Below are 12614 nucleotides of genomic sequence, written 5' to 3'. Positions count from 1 at the left end.
ATCACTTGATTATAGATGGTGAAGGTTTAGAGTACCATGTCGGTGCAGTGGTTGTAACAGGTACATGGCTTAGATGATATTCTATGAAGAACCCTAACTTGTGGTTATTCAAGGATTTGCAAACAGAGAGGAAAATTCTTCATTATTCAAACCTTGTTGTTGCATCAAATGTTCACTTGATAAAATATGGTGGAAAATCACATAATAAGATTCTTTGGAAAGTCCGCAAGTCAGACCATGAGGCTTTACTCGAGACATTAAAATGTCGAGTAGATCTAGTTGGCTCATTAGATTGAATATGGAGAGAGGGAGAAAGAGAAAGAGTGATCAATTGGATCCAAATACAATGTTACAACCTCTTCCCCAAGATGATCCACATGACTAAGGTGGACCATATTGTTATGATGTGTAAGTGATGAGATTTAGTTTAAATCATAGATTTTATGTTTTGATTTGTTTACAATCTAGATACATTATTTGAATTTATATTAGATTCTTTAATAGGACCCATTTTTAGATTAGTCGTTTGAATAAGTGAAAGTTTAGAATTTGTTGTTTAGATCAAAATGTAATGAAAGAATAAGAAATTTTTTAGAATGTGAATGCTTTGTGATGCAAAGTCATGATTGTGTGCATGTAACCAAAAACTTCAAACTGGCGAAAGCAAGGATACAATGGGAGAAGTTTTGAATACTCATCAAGCAAGGGTTATCATATAACTTAGAAAGAAAGGATTTCTACAAATGGATAATTCTTAATGACAAGCCAAATTCAATTATTTTCATTCTCTAATTTCAATGGATTAATTATCTTAAATTTTTTACTATGATAATTCTTCATTTGCAAGTCACCAAAGAAGAGGGCTAATAAAGTTGAAGCACAAGTGACAAAGGGTGAGATGCCAAAATCATCTGCGAAATATTCACATCCTCAATATTTATTAGTGTTCTTTGTTCAAGTACCATTGTATGTTAATCATCTTATGCCTGGAATTGCAGAGGATCACAATCATCAAAAAGTAAGAAGGAAAATAGGTCTCAATCTGATGATAATGGGGTAGTTACAGATATAGTTCTCTCTAAAGATAATGTTGATTAGTCGATGTATAGGTTGAGAGAACCAAAAGACTATTTATGTCTACTGAAAAGAAATTGAACTTTTGATATTTTAGGATACAAAATGTATATTGATGGATTTGACAAGAATTAAAAGTATACATAAAATTAATTTAGTCTTCCATAAAATGGTTCTTATAATAACAAATTTTACTATATTTATTGATTTTTTCCAGCATTTAATGTGATTTAAGTGATGCAGGTATATATTGGGTACGTTCAACATATGCTTTGAATGATTTATCCATGGTCATTGTGAGATTACCATCTCAAAAGTGTTTATTAAGCTCATTTTCCTAGCTGCAAGACTAATATACTCTTAATTTTCTTCCAAACCATGGTTGCTTGTAATAGATACCCAAGAATACTTGCAATCATTGCATTCCAATTTGTTGGACTTTGACTCATTATTATCATAAAGTTGGAATGTTGGAAAGGGTTAATACTTGATTATATATATTCATCCCATGTGTGTTCCATGAGGTTTTTACTATTGTAACATTTTAAGATTTAATTTTGTGGATATTTCCCTCATTTTGTACATGATAGGTTTGTTCAAGTGACATATGATGAGGTTATCTGTACAATGTAATGATTGAGTTTTATCTGTACAATGTAATGATTGAGTTGAAGTGATTTATGAAGTAAAGGGCTATTTAATGTAGCTATTTAAATCATGCATATTTGATGGCCATTTCCCTCTATTTTGTAGTTCTTTTTCACAACAATATTTCTAACATGGGGTTAGTTGTTCAAGTTCATGAATGATCATAATATCCATAACTATACAACAAGTGTCTGTGTTTGATGCAAAGCCCTCCTATATTCCCCTAGGAACCACAACTCAACTCTAGGATTCTCTTGTATTTTTGGAATCTACCCAAAGAATTAGGATCTAATAGGGTTCAAGAGGAGGTCTCTAATTTGGTAACATCTTCCTACAACCATGTCTAAGATGTTATAACCCAAATCTTTAGTTTTTCTTCTAAACACTCACATTGTTCACCATGCACCTAGTGTACCCTGGTGCCTCGAACATACCAAAACTCGTCCTTGGCTTCATACCATGGCCCCAAAACCTTGGATCATCTCAAAGAATCCCATCTAACATGTTCCAACTCCTTTCACACTATCAATAACTTATCTCTTACACTTTCTCAATTTTGCCTCTTCTAGGCTTGTTCCAACTAGCCCTTGCTAGTCACTAATTTTCTGTTTTCTCCAAACTTTTCCACAGAAATTCCTAAACTATTGGGTGATTAAAATACCATTTTCCTCACTCTAAAATATATTCCAAAACAAACTACACTTGTTTTGTAAAATATCACTCAAAACTGGCTATTTCAGTCTGCCAACTAGGCTTAGTTTGAGGCCATTTACAAAGCAACTCACAATCCCTTGACTTTTGGAACTCCCATGACCCAAAATAGTCTTAATACATGACTCAAATGCAAGGATTATTCTATTTTTTTGGTCTCATGAACAAATTTACAATGGTTTTTACAAAACCCTCCTTTCTAGCCCCTTTACCCTAGGGCTTTCTAGAACTCTTACTTTGCAATGTCTCTAGAACCCCAAAATGGTTCAAACACCTTCAATTTGGTTATATTGGATGAATTCCAACATAAAATGCAACTCTTTTTTGGAGAAAACACTAAATCCACCTTGGGAGCAATCACATACCCGTTTTTATGCACTCAAATTTTAGGGAAAACTATGCATTCATTGCTCAAACTACAAAATTCTTACATTATCAATCAATTTTGACCATCCAAACTTGTACCCCACACATGGGAATGAGTTTTAAAACTCATTTAGACTCTCAAAACCAAATGAAACCTCCCTAACTACCCCTCTAACAACCTTTGTGCATTAATCACCTTATTTTGTTGTCAAATTGACACTTTTAGTTGTCAATTGACAAGTTTTTGATATTCCTTGCTACATGACTATCCCATTACATTAATATGTCAATTTTAGACCTTATTAAACACAAAAAATTAAACAAAAATCATATCTACCCTTTGGATCCCTTACATGACTCGAATAAGCCCATTTTGGTTGTACAAAATATTGCACTTTTAGTGCCTTTTACATCTTTTAGAGGCTTTGATAGCCTTATTACATTATTTAAGACCTTTATAGGTCTTTTCTATCCACCCCTAACCTAGGATCAATCCAAATCCATTCCTAGTGACCCCTAGGTACCTTGTAGGCTCAATAATGCCATTAAGGCTTACGTTAAAGCTTTGATTACAATATGATCAATCTATGATCAAAACAAGATCACATGTCCATGATTAAACTCATTACAAGTTTTAATGACCTTAGAACACCATTTTTCTTCCAATCCACCTAAGGATTGCTCATCTTGCCTCTTGCTTGTGACCTTGGTGCTCTTGCACCAGTGTTGGCCAACAATTGGAAAATTTGTGTTATCGATTGAGCTACTAGATCTTGTCATTTTTCTTTTTTCCTTGAGAAAATTCTTACGCTTAGAATAGCTACTATCTTTCAAAAGCTCTTCCTTATCCTTATAAATATTGGATTTGAGTGTAGTTTCAATATTTGGTAGCTTATTACCAAGAGTAGTCATCTCATAGGAAAAAGTATTCCAGCCTAAGCTTTTCTTGAAACTTGTTTTTATAGTTCTTAATTTCAAAATAGATACGACTTTTTCATTGTAACCTGTAGGCACAAATCTCATAATTTTACTCATGTTCATCATCATTCCTTAATGGTGTAGGGGCACCAAGGTCATTCTATGAAGATACATTCATTGAAGACACCAAGGAGTAAGGATCTAATGAACTTCTAATACAGGGAGACTCTACCTTGCAAGTGGACTCCACTTTATAAGCCCAACCCTCAAACTTAGGGTACTCAAACAACTTGGATCAACACTTAGGAACTCCCTGCCACCAATAGGCCTACAAAGGAAAACACTTCTTAAATGGTTTCAACACTCAAATTTTCAGATGGAAATGGTTATTATAGACTCAAACCAACAAGGAAAATCCCATACTTAAGGTTTCTCAACACTCAACAATCAAATTTCAAAACTGTTACCAACACTTCCTACTAGGACAATTTCTAGTTTTAACAGTCAAACACCCAAACCATACAAAGGACCCCCCACTATTTTTGCATTTTTAAACAATATTCAACATCCCCTAAGAGATTCCAAAAGATTAACCACCAACTCAGCTCCAGCATCAAGTTATGCCAACTTTTTGTCACAGTCCTAAATGGCCAGTTTAGGTTGGGTTAGAAGGAAATCATAAAAAAATGGGTTCACAAGCTTGGTTCAACCCCTTATATCTCTTCTATATATCAAAATTGTTCTTCTAAACCCTTCACTTGGGTCAAATTAATTAGTTTGGGAGCCTAATCCTTCTTTTTCCTTCAAATCTAGACTAGACATAAGATTATGTTCAGTCTAGGGCTTTCTAGTAAAAATAGATTCCATAATCCTACAGCCCTAAATCTCTACCATCTCAAATAATCCTCTCCTAACTTGTATTCCACAAAGTAGCATTGAAATCCCACAATGGGTTTGCAAGTGAGGATTCCATCTTGCTGAAACTCTCAAATTTGGAATAAATCTGACCTACCTACACTAAAACTGATATAACTTTTTATGTATACAAGGTAAAGACCTAAAACCAATTGAAATGGAATCTTGACTCAACCCTCTATCCATCCATATAAGACTTTTACCACCACCAATCTGTACAGGCCATACATAATTGAAAAAATAGTGAAAAGGACATAAAATTTGAGTTTTGTATTCACCAATGCTATCCACTGTCTATACAATGACCTTTCCCATGTGTGGGGATCTTAAGTAAATTCCTTCAAATAGTTATAACCTCCATTTGGATGGTTGGAACACCATATAACCTCATTTTTAATTTGATAACTATTATTTGCTAAAATTGCTCTTTAGCAAGTTTTTGCATTTTGCAATTTTTTGAATTTTTTTGCACTTTTTAAGGTTGGTTTAGTGGTTTTGAGTCCTATAATAATCATTTGGAATGATTAGGATTCATTTAGATTGGTAGTTAGTTGAAATTCCAAAAAGTGCAAAAATTACAAAGTTTCATTAGCAACTTTTGCAACAATTTAGCAACTTTTGGGAAATAACCATAAAACTATCTATATTCCTATATTCCTTTGAGGTTTTATTATTTCCAAATCTTTTCTAAGCCATAGAATTGGAATCAAGTGAAAAATGTAAAAATTACACTTTTTGTGCAAAGTTGCATTGTTGAAAGTTATAAAAGTTGCTCAAATTTGCAACTTAGTGGAAAAAGGGTCGTGGGATCGAACTATCTACTCCATTAGCTTCGAGTGGCCAGGTAAATGCTATCCCTAACCTCATCTTATCCCTTCAGTGCTCAAACATTCTCGGGTACACCAAACCAGAATGTCCCTAAGGGTCACTAAATGCCATAGGGTTGTGATCTTTGATGGGGCATATCTCAGAGCTTGTGTGAGGTATGGATGCAATTCTTGTTCCTACAAGACTGTGTTGCAGAGACCTACAATAACCTCTCTCACTTTTTGGAGATCACAGTCTGTTTCTATTTTATGACACCATCTCAGGTGAAGTTCAAATTTGCAGTGTTCATCGTGGGATCAAACTGTCTACTCCATTAGCTCCACGTGGCTGGGTAAACCTTATCCTCAACCTTGTCTTTTCCCCTTCAACACTCGAACATTCTCGGGCATGCCAAACAAGAACATCCCTAAGGGTCATTAAATGTCATAAGGCTACGATCTTTGATGGGGCATATTTTAGAGCTCGTGTGAGGTATGGATGTGATTCTAGTTCCTACAAGACCATGTTGTGGAGACCTACAATAACCTCTCTCACTTTTTGGAGATCACACTCTGTTTTCATTTTACGACATCATCTCGGGTGATGTTGAAACTTGCAATGTTGGCCAGTACAAAGTTGTCAACTACCAAATCTCTCTCACCATTCATCATGGGATCGAACTGTCTACTCCATTAGCTCTAGGTGGCCGAGTAAACCCTATCCTCAACCTCGTCTTGTCCCCTTTAGAGCTCAAACATTCTTGGGCACACCGAACTAGAATGTCCCTATGGGTTACTACATGCCATAGGGCTGCGATCTTTGATGGGGCATATCTCGGAGCTCATTCAAGGTATGGATTGAATTCTAGTTCCTACAAGACCATGTTGTGGATAACTACAATAACCTCTCTCACTTTTTGGAGATCACACTCTATTTTTTTTTACAACGCCATCTTAGGTGATGCTGAAACTTGCAGTGTTGGTTAGTACAAAGTTGCCAACTGCCAAATCTCTCTCACCTTTCATTGTGGGATCAAATTGTCTACTCTGTTAGCTCTGGGTGGCTAGGTAAAACCTATCTCCAACCTCATCCTGTCCCTTTCAGTGCTCAAACATTCTCAGGCACGTCGAACCGGAATATCCCTAAGGGTCACTAAATTCCATAGGGCTTTGATCTTTGACGGGGCATATCTCAGAGCTCGTGCAAGGTATGGATGCAATTCTAATTCCTACAAGACTGTGTTGCAGAGACCTAAAATAACCTCTCTCTCTTTTTGGAGATCACACTCCATTTTCATTTTACGCTGCCATCCTGGGTGATGCTGTAACTTGTAGTGTTGGCTAGTACAAAGTTTCCAACTGCCAAATCTCTCTCACCTTTCATCATGGGATCAAATTGTTTGCTCCATTAGCTCTAGGTGGCTGAGTAAACCCTATCCCCAACCTCATCCTATCCCCTTCTTATGTAGACAAAAGTATGATGAGCCCTTTAGACAACCAAAAATAAGCAAAAGTGTAGAAGTGTTCCAAGAGACCCTTCTAGGTCTTGATGGGAAAAATCTACAAATAGTCAACTCTAGGAGGTTTCAAGGCATCAATAGGTTTATTTTGGCATATCTATCTTGTTTCAATCAATACCTTCTAAGCCAAAATGCTCAATGTACCAAAATGTTTTTAATGCAAGTTTTTCCAATTTTGTGACAGTAGCAAGACAAATTGATCAATAACTTTTATTTTTCCCAAAAGACTCTTTGAAGAAATGGATTTTTTGGATACCCTTTATCCTCACACAAAACATATATAAAACTTAGATACCCTTCCTTTGGAAAATATTAGAGATCCTTGATGATGCCCTTGTTTCCAACAATGTAAGAATGATGCAATTACAAAGCAACTGATAGGAAGACTTAAGATCTGGTATGTTGATATCAAAGGTAGATTTGGGGCCATTGTCCTATCAAAAGTTAACTAAAGGAATATGTTGATTGTATCACTTCATATGTACTTATAAAGAATATCATATGTGTGAATTGATGTAGTGGTATAATCCATTAAGGGAGAAGTCTTAGCATGACTTAGAGAGAATTCTTAGCATGACTATGGGAGAATTCTTAGTGTGATGTTGTTATGCCAAGATAAGTAAAGAGAAAGAAAGTTATAATCAAGAATAATAAAAAGTAAAGGGGCATATATTATGAATTATTTGTTACCTTTGGAATTTTTGTCAAAGTGGGGGAGATTGGTTATAGGGAGATTATTTATATGGAGACAAAGATAAAATATTTAATGGACTTATATCAAAGGTAGTGATGTAAAAATAGAAGATATGAATCAAAGTGGGAGAAATGAACTATTGGCGAATGCTACTCAGGGAGAGAAGTGTTATAGTTAAGATATGAGTCAAGCAGAGACATGAAGTAGAGAAGTGTTGCAATCTAGTTCTATGAGTATTTTCATAAGGGGGAATATATAGTAGAAAAAAGTGGAAACATTATTGTGTTTCATCATAATTTGAAGATGATAAATATTGGTGAGTATTGAAGAATATGAGTGTGCTCATCCATGAATAAGTCAAGAGGATATGTGAGTATTGTTATGATATGTAATTGTTGCCATTAATGTATGTTTTAAGATGAGTGTTGCCATTAATGTGAAAGTAGGAGATTGTAGGCATAAATTATGCAACACTGCTACTTGATTTATTGATTAATATTGGTATAGATTTGATAATATGTGAATCCATTTTTTGTTTGTCATTAATATTCAATATTTTACTTAGTGTTTTTATCATGTTACTAGATATTGATTGAATAAAGTATGCACTGTAGAATGTTTTAGGAGTTTCAATCCTATAGTTTGATTATGCTATGTATAATGATGCTATATTTATGAGAGTACCTCTTAATATAAATAATTGAGTAAGTTATGATTGATGAGATCAAACGAGGTAATTGCTAAAATAGTAATTGATAAGCAATAAATTTATTTCAATGTTATAAATATTAGTAACATATTAAATAGGTTTTTTTTGGCATATCTAACATGTTCGAATCAATACCTTTTAGTTTCAATACCTTCTAAGCCAAAATGCTCAATGTAGCCAAATGTTGTCAATGCAAGTTTTTCTAATTTGGTGACAACAACAAGATAAATTAATCAATAAATATTTTTTCCCAAAATAATCCTTGAAGAAATAGATGTTTTGGATAACCTTTATCCTTGCACAAAACATATATAAAACTTAGATACCCTTCCTTTGGAAAATATCAGAGATCCTTCATGCTACGCCTGTTTCCAACAATGTAAGAATGATGCAATTACAAAGCAATTGATAGGAAGATTTAAAATCTGGGTTCCAAATTTTGCACAGTCTTTTAAAATGCCTTTAATTAGGAGATTCCACACTCAATTTCAATCTAAGAGTTCCCTAACCCCAAAAGCCCCAATTCACCCTTTCAGAACCCTTGTTCCTAGGGCTTGGTCAATCCCACACATGCCAACACTTTTCAGACCAATTAAAGATGCAAACAACAATGTTTTTTCATCACAAGCATCTTCCCAAACTCAAACACTATCCTTATTAAGACAAATCTCTTGGATAGGTTTGTCCCCTGAACTTTAACCCTTGTTTTCACAAATTTCTTGCTTGGTGGCCACCAATTCTTTAGATTAAATGCTCATTACAAGCTTAGTAAGCATGGTACATGTTAGAGAAGTGTCTTAGGGAGTATGTTTTTAGTTGTGTGATCGTATCTATGGCGATTCTTACAAACTAAGTTGATTTTTTGAAGATCCTAAGTTGTATTATTGTGATATTTTAAATTGGTTTGAGATAGTTTAGTTTTGATTTAAAGTGTTTAAGGCAAGTTTTCTAGAAACAATCTAGGAAAAGGCTTGTTAAGAGCTCATTCCACAAATAAAGCCCTAACTTGTATTTGAACCAGTGGAATTCTCTAAGATTCTAGAAAATTCAAGTAAGGAAGGTATAATTATAGATTCCTAGAGCTCAAGAAATGTCTTGATGGAAAAACCATGTTTGCATTAGTCCCTAAGTTGAATAACTTAGTGTATTCAGGTAGGATTGAGACCAAAAATATTTTAAAATGTTGAATTGAATTGATGGGTAGTTTAGTGGTGGATTTGAGTTATTTTTGGTTAGTAGAGGAGGTCTGAGGCCACTTAACAATTATCTAGTAATTACTTTGAAAACCAAACCTAGTGTGACCTTATTAGGTCTATGTACTTTACATGGGTTAGGTGCTACAGGAATGGAATTGGGAATCTAGGCTTTGGAGTCTTAAATAAATTCCAAAAGGGTGTCTAAATCTACCCATAGAATAGTTAGATTTCAACCTAAGAAGAATTTAAGTCAAAAAAATTAGAGTAGGAGACCTACAAGGAATTCTATGATAGTCAACATTTTGTACTATATGACAATTGGAGGGTTAAACCAAGAGTTGATTCTCAATCAGTTCAACATAAGGAAGGTGTCCCAATAGAAACTTGGGGTTTGTGAAGCCATTGGTGAAGAGTTATAGTTATTAGCTTGGAATAGGGCTAGTGTCTCTAAAACAAAAAGGTGCAAGATCTTGATTGGAGAAGTACTCACCTTGGAGGAGTTCACAAATGACCCTATCACTTTGGATAGGCCACAAAAATGATATCCTAAAGGTGTAAGATATTAGGAAGGCCACAAGTTTAGTTTGGTAGATTAGGAAGAAGAAAGTGCTTAAACCTCACTTCTTGCTCAACATCTTCGCATTAGTGAGGGGGAGATAAAGAGGATAGATGGCTACATAGATATGGAAAAAAAATAGATATGGAAAAAATAGAAATATAAAGAGGGGGGGAATAAGAGAGTTTGAGATACAAGGATAACATGAGCCAAAACTACCAAATTGCAGTGCTTGAATCCTTCATTAGAAAATTGACACCCAAATTTGAATACAAGTCTACAAAACAACATGTTCCTTCCACTTGTCATACTCTTTAATTTCCTTTTAAATATGCTCTATGATTTTCCATAACATGCATTGTAAATTCGTTAACAAGCATAGCTCCCTCTTACGAGTATCTTATGTGTCATCTTAGATTCGTCCCCCTCTCATGTGAGATATCTCTCTTTCCTATACATCATAACTATTTATTAAACTTTTATTTTTACCTTAATCTAGTTACTATAGAATAATAACAACACATTCCAATCAACTAGTGATTATGTTACAATCATTAATCTATGAAAGCACATAAAACTATCAGTGATTATGTTACATTTATGATTTTTAAAATGACTTTTTTTGCAAATAATCAATCCTTTCTCTACTATCTCTGACATTTTTTAATTGATGATAAAGAATGGTGGTTATGTATTGAAGCTTTAAAAATGGAGAGCTTCTCAAGCTACTGATTTCTTTCATGGAGTTCCTAATAAATCTCAAGGTTCTCATTTAGGTGACCAATTTCTAGGAGGTCCACTAATATTGCCTGATAAAGTTTATTGCTAGAAGGTCCTAATCAATCTTGACTGATAAAGTTTATTGCAAATCAATATTGTATCAAAAATTCAAACTAATTAGGTATTGAATTAAACTTGATAAACAAATGATAGAGAAGGAAAACTTTAAACATGAACAAGATCATAAATCATATGACGATGACATATTGCAAATGATTAACTTATGCTTAAATAGTGATAAATTTTATTGTTAATCAATATTCTATCAAAGTTTTGAATAGATTAGGTATTGAATTTAATGTCATACATAAACATATCGAATTTAATGTCATACATGCACATATCTAATTTAATGTCATACACAAACATATCTAATTTAATGTCATACATGAACAAACATATAATATAAAATCATAACCAATAATGTCATGTACATTAACAAACACATAATATATTATGATAACCAATAATGTCATATATGAACAAACATATCATATATTAACCAATAATGTCATAAGTCGAATAAAATCATATATCAAATAAATGTCATACATCAAATATAAAATTTCATATACATCAAATGTGTATCGAATATGTCCACTGATGCCTATATATATACATGTCTAGATCAACTATATCTTTTCCTTCCCACGAGGGGAAGGAAACAAATCTCTTGATTTCTTCTGTCGTCATGTGGAGGGAGATGGTGGAGATGAGGGGGTCCTCCTAACACACTCACTTATCCTCTTTTTGAGGCTCTTCTCCAACTCAAGCTTATACAAAAAAAGTAGATATGAATCAATATTTATTATACATTGAAATCAAATATATGTACACACAAAATCAATTATTTTCTTACTATCATCAAATAGTCACTATGTAAGTCTACCTCAAAGGCTCGTGGATGATCAAGCATGATGAGACCCTACAACAATTTAATAAATATAATGACTTATAAATAACATTAGAAATTTTGACACTAACTATTATCAAAAAAAACTAAAATGAAGAAAATTCTTTCATACCTCAATCAATGGCTGTGAGCTAGCCATAGCTATGGCCACTCCATAATCAATAGACTGTCAGAGATGAGGAGGTGTGTCCAATGTCATGAGCTGCATGTCATACAATACATGTTACATGTAACATGAAACATGAAATAAATATAATCAAATTAATTAAATTAACATGAAACAACCTATACGAAGCTCATACGATGTCTATGCTTCGAGTCCGTAGTAAAGGTTGAGGGTCTTGTGGAGAACTGATGCACATGCATAATTTTTTTGTCAATCCTTAATATGATTACTTAATAAATATATATATATTAATTAAAATAATTAAATTGGTACATACCTCTAGACTCATGGAGGGTACAAAAAATGGGCCTGAAGGATCGTTGCTAGGCCTGGCAATACTCTGACCTTAAATTTTGAACAATGTTAATAGATGCTAATTAATTAATCATTCACTATGCACATGAAATGTGATCAGATTATTAAATTATAATTGTAACTTACCTGTGCGTCAATGCCAAATGTGTCATTTAGGAACTGATCAGTGATAAGCCCATCATCTACCCCATCTCTAGCACGAGTGCCAATTGTGCATAGGGATCCGCATGAAGTGCACATGTGACCATGACGCACAAAAGGATCCCTCTCAACTAATGGGCTCGTGGACTAGATTAGGGTTTGTGTCAAAGCATTAATGGTCCCTAG

This window comes from Cupressus sempervirens, chromosome 2 (genome assembly GCF_028749045.1).
Source record: "Cupressus sempervirens isolate cs-2001-9-10 chromosome 2, ASM2874904v1, whole genome shotgun sequence".
In the NCBI taxonomy this organism is placed as follows: domain Eukaryota; kingdom Viridiplantae; phylum Streptophyta; class Pinopsida; order Cupressales; family Cupressaceae; genus Cupressus; species Cupressus sempervirens.
The sequence above is the reverse complement of the archived record's forward strand: the minus strand, read 5'-3'. Positions refer to the sequence as shown.